The 9,421-nt window shown below is 40.4% G+C and overlaps 1 long non-coding RNA gene across 1 annotated transcript; it reads left to right on the top strand.

Annotated features, from left to right (window-relative positions):
- The first annotated feature begins 536 nt into the window (after positions 1 to 536).
- Positions 537 to 7,406, top strand: LOC138753294 (uncharacterized). The gene is made up of 3 exons (XR_011351078.1): positions 537 to 594; positions 1,141 to 1,241; positions 6,861 to 7,406. It is a non-coding gene; the product is annotated as an uncharacterized lncRNA (long non-coding RNA).
- Positions 7,407 to 9,421: the final 2,015 nt, after the last annotated feature.

The following is a 9,421-nucleotide window of genomic DNA, read 5'->3' on the forward strand; positions in this document are numbered from 1 at the left end:
TGTACCTGTGGCTCCTCCCACAGACACCGGAATAAAGGTAACTGTCCCTCAGCCCCCTCCTCAGTTCAGGATAGTCGACCAGCATGGACGTGCCTCCATTCTATTGCAAATAAAAACATATCAGATTTGCACAACTTCAGTCTTTTGGAGTCATTGATGGGGTATCGGTGTAAAGTTAGAGTCTGTTTAGGAGCTTGATGGTGAAGGGGTAACAACTGTTCCAGAACCTGGAGATAGGAGTCTTGTGGCATCAATACCTCTTTCCTGATGTCAGCACATCCTGGGTCATGTAGATCCTTGATAATCACTGCTGCTCTCCGACCACAGCATTCAAGTTCAAATTTATTTATCATCCTATTGTACAATTACTGTTAGGTCTGCTTTGTTCATGAATGAGTGAGTCAAACACCAGACTGAGTCGAAATCAAGGTTCTTTGTTCTTTATTGCCGGATTGTAACACTTGCAACTAACACTGTTAGTTGCAAGTGTTACAATCCGGCAATAAAGAACCTTGATTTCGACTCAGTCTGGTGTTTGACTCACTCATTCATGAACAAAGCAGACCTAACAATTTGGTGACCCCGACGTGATGGGTGAGTGGACACTGGACGACGGTTTCTGTTTTTCTTGACAATCATCTCAGCCGGCTGATAAAAAGGTCCAGAGAAGCCTGTTTTAACAAAATTCTCTCTTTTAAAATCTTTATGATTGTCAGTAAGAACTGGAGATCGGACAAATTAGACGACCATAATTGAAGGTTGTCACCTGCCAGGATTGTAACACGTAAGTGGTTACAGATAAAAGAAAAGTCCTTAAGGTGGTTGAGTGTCATTTGATAAGTGCTTCGCCGACAAACTACTAGAGTTTAAAAAGTCTTTATTGTGTCGTTGCAAAGTCCAATAGAGTGAGTAGGTGGTCTATGAACAATTGGGGACCTGAGTTTTCTGCCCTAAACTGGTTATTAAGAGGAGAAATCTCCCACGTGAAGGTTGGGCTTTGAAAGAAAACGAAGGTTCAGGCTTATTGGTCTCAATTGTATATAAAGACTTACTTATAAATGTCCGGTAGGTATGATAATGTTTGCACACCTGAAAACTTAAGAATTTATTTCCCCAATTCGCCGTGGTGGAATACCACAGCGGACATTAGAGACCTTGAGACGACAAAAAGAGTACTCAGGGACGCCTGCCTGGTGAACAAGGACGACGACGAAAGGCTGCAAAAGCTGTATCCGGATCAGGTAGGAGATATCAATAAAAAAGTTGACAGAATCTTAAGAGACACCCGGTTTATTCGAAGTATTTTTGATAAGTTAAATGAGGGTATTCCCAGCATCACCAAGGAAATAAAGTTACGTAAATTCATAGATTGGTACAGGGAAACTGGACAAAAATATAGCCCAAAAAATTTGGTTTCCTAGTTGTAATTTAACTTTCAGACCTCTTTGGGAAAACAGAGAGTGGAAGACGAGCAATCAGAGTATACAGGACAGTCTGAGGTCCACCGGAGGACCAGACTTAGAGACTGTTTCACTAAAAAATTTTTTTCATCCGGCCTGCAAAGAGACATTTTTAAAAGCAATTTTCGTTAACATAGATCCCCCTAAACGGACAAGAACCTAAATTAAAAGAGGCATTAGGAAGCGACCCTGCAGCAATGGCTGCACAATTGTCTGCTAAGACCTTTGACCAAGTTATTAGGGAAATTAATCAGGAGTTAGGGAAGCGAAATACCAGTAATGTGGCATTGGAGAAACAAAAAATTCTCCGAAAATGTGTAGATCGCTGGAGGAAGATGGGGTGGTTACCCGGGAGCGCTGAGATGTACCTGACAGGTGAGGGAAACAAAATTTTAAAACATAGAGTCTTAGATAAGCTGGAAGAAACAAAACACAGAAGGGAAAGGAAAAGTGCCTGTTTCCAGTTTCCAGCCACGGAGGGTCCGGGTTTGCTCTCTCCCTCCCTCCTTTCCCCCTCCCCCCTCTCTCTTCTCTCCCCCTCTCTCTCTTCTCCCCACCCTCCTCTCCCACCCACTCCCCCTCCCAATCCCAACCTGTGGTGGTGCTGCCCTGAAATCCCCAGGTGGGGCAGGGCAGAGAAATACAATTTGGTTTTAATTTTGTGCCCACAATTCCAGCTCCGCATCAAATGGGATCCTGTTTTATCCTCTCTCCCTCCCTCTTTCCCGCACCCCCACCATTGTGGGATCAGGGCAGACATTGTGGGCTGACGTGTAGCTCACTCGAGGTGGGAGGGAAGGAAGGAGTGATGGTTCCCAGTGGTGGGAGACCCAATCTGATCCAGATCAGTGATCACAGGATGAGAACCTTTTAAAGGTGTAACCATGAAACGAAAGTGTTAATCTGAAGACTTTTCTCCCAGTGGGGCCAGTGCAAGGCATTTTCTCTCTCTATCTCTCGTGCTCTGTGTATCTGCCTCTCTATCTCTTTCTCTCGCTATGCTCTCTCTCTCTCTCTCTCTCTCTCTCTCTCTCTCTCTCTCTCTCTCTCTCTCTCTCTCTCTCATAGTCTCTGGATGTATGTGATGTCATGTATGTACTCTGACAATAAATCATTTATAAGTGAGTCTTATACAATTATACAAACGGGACATAGAAAGGAAAATCTTTAATCGAGAGTCTGCACAAAAAAAGATGAGAGACAAGGAGATGCAGTACCGCGATGTCCAAGCTATATTCGAAGAATTTGGTCTCCCTGATAACCCACCTATTATGGCCCCTGTAGAAATAGCTTGTAGACCCCCGCCCTATGCATATGTGGAGTCACAAAGTACCCCGACACCCCAGACGGGACCCAGGAGTCACGTCCCTTATATCCAGATATTGAAACACTGGGACATGACAGGAACATCGGGAATAGGGACACGTCAGACAAGGTACAGGCCCCTTTACTAAAAATAGAAGGGGGAGTAATAGATGTCGAGACCCCCGCAGGATCCAAGAAAATAGAAGAAGACTTAGAGACGCAGAAAAGGAACATGAAAAAGGTTCAGGATAACGTTAAAAACTTAAACAAAGATGTGAATGTGCTGGGGCAGATCAGTAAGGAACAAAAAGAATTAATGGTAGGTGTATTGAAAGAAATGGAAAAGATAACTACAACACTGTCAGTAGAACTCAAAGCTGGAGGAACAGTAATAGGAGTAAAGGATGAAAAGTGTAGTACAGATGAGGAAACGAGATACAGCCCACCATGGGAGGGAAGTAGCACAAGAGAACTCGGGAAGGAGAAGAGTAGACATGCCCGCCTGGACATAGTCAGGACGAAAGAGAAAGACGTGAAACCACTAGACTATGACCGAAAAAATTATCTTAGAGACGAACGTGAACGATATACCTTTGACTCACTCATTCATGAACAAAGCAGACCTAACAGTACAACCCAACAAAACAGTGTTCTACGATCCTCGATGCAAAACACCACAAACACACATACAAACTGAATGCACAAACAGACAAACAATACATATGCACGGTACGGATATAAAAATATTAAAATAAATAAACATTTTTCTTCAATTAATAGTAGATTCACAGAGTTGTTCAGCATTCTCACTGCCTGTGGGAAGAAACAGTTTCTCACGCGGTGGTTCTGGCTCTGATTCTCCTGTATCTCTACCCTGACGGGGGTCTCTGGAAGATGCCTTGAGTGGGTTAGTAGCGGTTCTCACTAATTTTGTGAGTTACCTTTTGACAACCATCCTGGCAAATCCAGTTGTTGGGGGAGTGGGGTAACCCCAGTGACCCTCTCTGCCACAAATGATCCTGTGGCTTGACCTCTGATCAGATGCTCTACAGCAACCATGCCACCAGCCATTAGCCTTGCCCACCTCAGCCTTCAAAAGAAGTACAGTCGCTATTGCACCTTCCTGACAAGTGAGGAGATGTCATTACTTGGACTCCTTGGAACTTGGCAGTCGCTACTCTCTTCACTACTGAGCTATTAATATGTAGATCGAAACCTCCTTTCCCTTCCTGAAGTCTACAATCAGCTCTTTGGTTTTTAAATTTAGACATACATACAGCACAGTAACAGGCCATTTCAGCCCACGTCCATGCCACTCAATTTAAAGAACCCCCCCCCCCAGTACGTTTTGAACGATGGGATGAAACTGGAGACCCTGGAAAAAAACCCACGCAGACATGGGGAGAACGTACAAACTCCTTACAGACAGCATGGGATTCAAATCCCATTCCGGTCCCAATTGCTGGCGCTGTAAAGGCGTTGCACTAACCATTACGCCAACCACGCAACCCTTTTGGTAACGTGGAGTGTGAGGTTGTTGTTGGTGCACCATTTAGCCAAGTTTTCAATCTTTCTCCTGTTTGCTAACTCATCACCACTTTTTTATATCATTAATTCAATCCATACCTTTAAGAATTGTTTAGGTTTCCTGATCTATTTTAAAATGACCTCCATCAGTAAAGCCTACAATACATTCCTTAGCTTTGGCACGATGACAATATGGTTGCACCTTGCCACAAGATTTGAGGTAATGTCAGTCATAAGTCCTGCAATGGATGCCTAATATTGCAAGAGGGCACATCTTCTGTGACCTGTCTTCATTTTAGTGACACCATTGGTCTTTACACAGAAGTTGAACAATGTCTTACTTCATTGCAGATTCAACTTTGCTTAGTATTTTAGGCACTGCATTCATGCTAATTTAATCAATATCCTGTTTTGCAACTGTCTTTCTGATTAATGGGGTCAGTGTTGGCATGAAATCTGTGATCTTTGCAAAGAGGAGAAATTATACAGCATTTCTAAGGTGGAGTTGGCCAACAATGAAAACCATTGAAAGTTTACTGTATTTTACAGATAAATGTCTACATTTATCCATGGATGAATGAAGTAAGTAAATGGGTAGTCATAATTATTAGAACCTATTAGAAATTCTGCATTGGCTTCAGTGCTGCATTTAAAACACATTTGGACAAATACATGGATAAGAAAGGTTAAGAGAGATACAGCCCAAACACAGGCAAATGGAACCAGCTCAGGCAGGGACCTTGGTTAGTATGGATGAGTTGGACCAAGAGGCCTGTTTCATTGCTGGTTCACTGCTATAGTTCGAGAGTCTACATGGAAGGAGTTGAGTTGCTTTGGAATCACTAAGTCACAAATTTTTGAAGAATTCTTGCATTTTCGAGAGTCTACATGGAAGGAGTTGAGTTGCTTTGGAATCACTAAGTCACAAATTTTTGAAGAATTCTTGCATTTTCCTCCATCTTAATCATCGACCTGCTGCCTGCACGAGTACCTTAGAGATTAAACTTTAATTCCTGCAGACTTGGGTCAAACATTAAGGGTTGGATGTGCTCACAGGCAGGAATCTTAATAAACAGACAACTAGATCAATGCTCTTCCCTGCCCCCCCCCCCCTCATTTCACTGAACATCAGCTAATTAGTACAATGGTAATATATAATTTCACAAAGAAATATGGAAATAGAAAGGCATGTGGGTTAGGCATTTTCGTATTTAGACAATAAGCTGAACTGAACTGATAGTTTTCAAATTTTTTTTAGACATACAGCATGGTAACAGTTTCTTTCAACCCCACGAGCCTGTGACATCCAATTAAACCCAATTTACCCAAAACCCCCGTTATGTTTTGAATGGTGGGAGAAACCAGAGTCCTCAGGGAAAACCCACATAGACACAGGGAGAGCATACCAACTCCTTACAGACAGCATGGGATTCGAACCCTGGTCCCAGTTGCCAGCGCTGTCAGAGTGTTGCGCTAACCGCTACGCTAATCGTGCCTCCCTTGTAATTGTACAATTTACACTTGCATCACAATTGTTACGGCCGATCAGTTACTTGTAAAGAAAACCTATAAAAGTAAACAACTGAATTAAATTAAAAGAGACAATTGATACATGAGATAAATAATAAATATTCACAGTAATTCTAATGCAAAAAAAGTGACTTTCAAAAGTGCAAACAATCCTTTTGTACTGTTGGAGTAGTCTGTGATTTGTGTACAAAGAGAGATTCAAGAGTCTGGTAGCTGATGGAAAGAAGCTGTTTTTGAATCTAGAAATGCTGGTATTCAGGCTTCTGTACCCTCTGCCCAAAGGTAGCAATGAGAAGATTTAACCATGGTGAAGGTTCCTCTTTATATTTTTGCCTTCAGTCCATTTTTGTCTCGCACTTCTTTGTTTGATCCCAAATCTCCTTATTCCTTATGGCTGTAAATGGAAAGACCAGTACTGGGATTCCTGCCACCTGTCATGTTGACCTCGTCATTGCTAGCTCTTTGTTAAGTTTCCTGCTTTCCTAATTAGTTGACTGCACTGTGAGCACAATGGGTAGATTCAACACACTACCAGATATTAGAAAGCTGTATTCACCACCCAGAGGCTTTATGAGTTTGGAAAAAATCAGGCTCAATCTCCAATAACGAACATTGTCCTGTTACCATGAGTCACAGCAAGATTAATACTAATAATTGACTTGCCTACATCCTTTGGCTGGGCTGAGAAATTTATTGAGAGTTAGAACATCCATCATTAATAGTTGGCAATTTGTGACCAATGTGATCCAGGTCACCAACAATGAATCTTCATAATTGTTTTATCTTCTATTACAGTGATCCAGAAAGAGACCACTTAACCCAATGGGTCTGTGCCAGCTTGTAGGGGAGTAAATCTATTAGTTATATCCTAAATCTGATACTTGAGGTGATGCAGAAGGAAGAAATTCAGCCCATTAAATCCAGACCAGCTCTGAGAGGAGTAATCCCATTAGTTTAATGTTCTCTGTCCTTATTTCCCTATACACAAGCAATCCATTCTCACTTGAACACGCCAATGTTCTCTTTGTTTTTTTCTAGTCACTTTACAACACATAGGAAGAGGAGCAGAGAGAGAAAGGAGTGCAAGAAACCTAAAAGACCAAGGCTGGAGACCAATGACAAGGTTATGTGTGAAGGCTGGTCTGAAAAGTACATCAAACAATGGGACACAATGAGAGTTGGCCAATTGGGTACAGAATTGGCTTGATGATAGGAATCAGAAGGTAGTAGCTGAGGGGGGTTGTTAATTTGATTAGAGACCTCTGACCAGTGGTGTGTCACAAGGATCATTCCTGGATTGTCTAAGTCTATATCAACTTGGATGGCAATGAAGACACTTCTATTACAGCATCAGAGTGACTCGAGTTTGAATCTGGTGCTGTCTGTAAGGAGTTTCTATGTCCTCCCCATGTCCACATGGGTTTTCTCCAGGTGCTCCAGCTTACTTCCACATTCCATGGATGCATGGGATTAGTAGGGTGATTGAGTGCAATTGGGTTTTGACCGTGTTGCATCATTAATATTAAGATAAATTGAATTAATCATTCCAATTTATATTATTCCAAGTGGCATTCTGAATTCTAAATGTTTTAATATTGTGTAACCTATTTGTTTTAATTCTCTCTTTTTAATTTTTTTTTCACACTATGAACCATATTGACCAAAATACACATAAGCCTTTCCCTCTTGAATATACAGTGTCATTTTCTCCCTTTTCCCCCCTCCCTTCCCTCCCTCCTTCCCACCCCGCTCCCCACCCACTCAACGTTCAACCTATTTGATACATTAAACCCATTAAACAATGTCGTCACACAATGAAAATAAACAAGAAAATTTGTGTCATCTACTTTTACATACTGGGTCAGTTCATTTCGTCTTCTTCTCCTTCTGTCATTTTAGGTGGTGGGGGCTCCGCAGTAGGACTTCTCTGTTGTGTTCCATGTATGGTTCCCAAATTTGTTCGAATACTGTGATGTTATTTCTTAAATTATATGTTATTTTTTCCAATGGAATACATTTATTCATTTCCATGTACCATTGCTGTATTCTCAGGCTCTCTTCTGATTTCCAGGTTGACATAATACATTTTTTTGCTACAGCTAAGGCTATCATAATAAATCTTTTTTGTGCTCCATCCAAATCGAGTCCAAGTTCTTTACTTCTTGTATTACTTAGAAGAAAGATCTCTGGATTTTTTGGTATATTGCTTTTTGTGATTTTATTTAATATCTGATTTAGATCTTCCCAAAACTTTTCCACTTTCTCACATGCCCAAATTGCATGTACTGTTGTTCCCGTTTCCTTTTTCAGCGAAAACATCTATCTGATACTGTTGGGTCCCATTTATTTAACTTTTGGGGCGTGGTATATAGTCTGTGTAACCAATTATATTGTATCATGCGTAACCTCATGTTTATTGTATTTCTCATAGTTCCGGAGCATAGCTTTTCCCATATTTCATTTTTTATCTTTATGTTTAGATCTTGTTCCAACTTTTGTTTGGGTTTACAGCTTGTTTTCTCATTCTTTCTCTTGCAGTTTGATGTACATGTTTGTTATAAATCTTTTAATTATCATTGTGTCTGTAATCATATATTCAAAACTGCTTCCTTTCTGGTAACTTCAGCCTGCTTCCCAATTTGTCCTTCAAGTAGGTTTTCAGTTGGTGGTATGCAAACATTGTACTGTGAGTTATACCATATTTGTCCTTCATTTGTTCAAAAGATAATAATTTATTTTCCAAAAAAACAATTTTTTATTCTTTTGATCCCTTTTCTCTCCCATTCTCTAAAGGAAAGGTTATCTATTGTGAAAGGGATTAGTTGATTTTGCATCAATATTAATTTTGGTAGTTAATAATTTGTTTTTTTCCTTTCTACATGAATCTTCTTCCAAATGTTGAGCAGATAGTGCAGTACTGGTGAATTCCCCTGTTGCACCAGCTTTTCATCCCATGTTCAGGTACCTTCTCCCCTATTTTATCTAGATCTAATCTGGTCCAATCTGGTTTTTCCCTTGTTTGATAAAAATCTGATAGGTATCTTAATTGTGCTGCTCTATAATAATTCTTTTTTTTTTTTTTTTTTTTAATTTTTTATTTTTCACACCATAAATCACAATAGCCATGATATACACTTTTTCTTTTCCACACATTTACAGTGACTTTTTCTCCCTCCCCCCTCCCTCCTCCCAAGCCACCCCCCCATCCCCCCCCCCTCTCATCCATTTTAGTTATACAATCTAGGTTGCATTAATTCAGTTAGACAATGTTGTCATTCAACAAAAATACACCAGAAATTCTACTGAGTCCATTCTTTTCTTCTCTTCTCCTTCCATCAACTTAGGTAATGTTTGTTCCCGGTAGGTTTTCGCTATTGTATTTAATGTAAGGCTCCCATACTTGTTCGAATATTTCAATATTATTTCTTAAACTATATGTTATTTTTTCTAATGGAATACATTTATTCATTTCTATATACCATTGTTGTATTTTCAAATTATCTTCCAATTTCCAGGTTGACATAATACATTTTTTTGCTACAGCTAGGGCTATCTTAACAAATCTTTTTTGTGCATCCTCCAAGTCAATTCCAAATTCT

Source organism: Narcine bancroftii, chromosome 2 (assembly GCF_036971445.1).
Source record: "Narcine bancroftii isolate sNarBan1 chromosome 2, sNarBan1.hap1, whole genome shotgun sequence".
In the NCBI taxonomy this organism is placed as follows: domain Eukaryota; kingdom Metazoa; phylum Chordata; class Chondrichthyes; order Torpediniformes; family Narcinidae; genus Narcine; species Narcine bancroftii.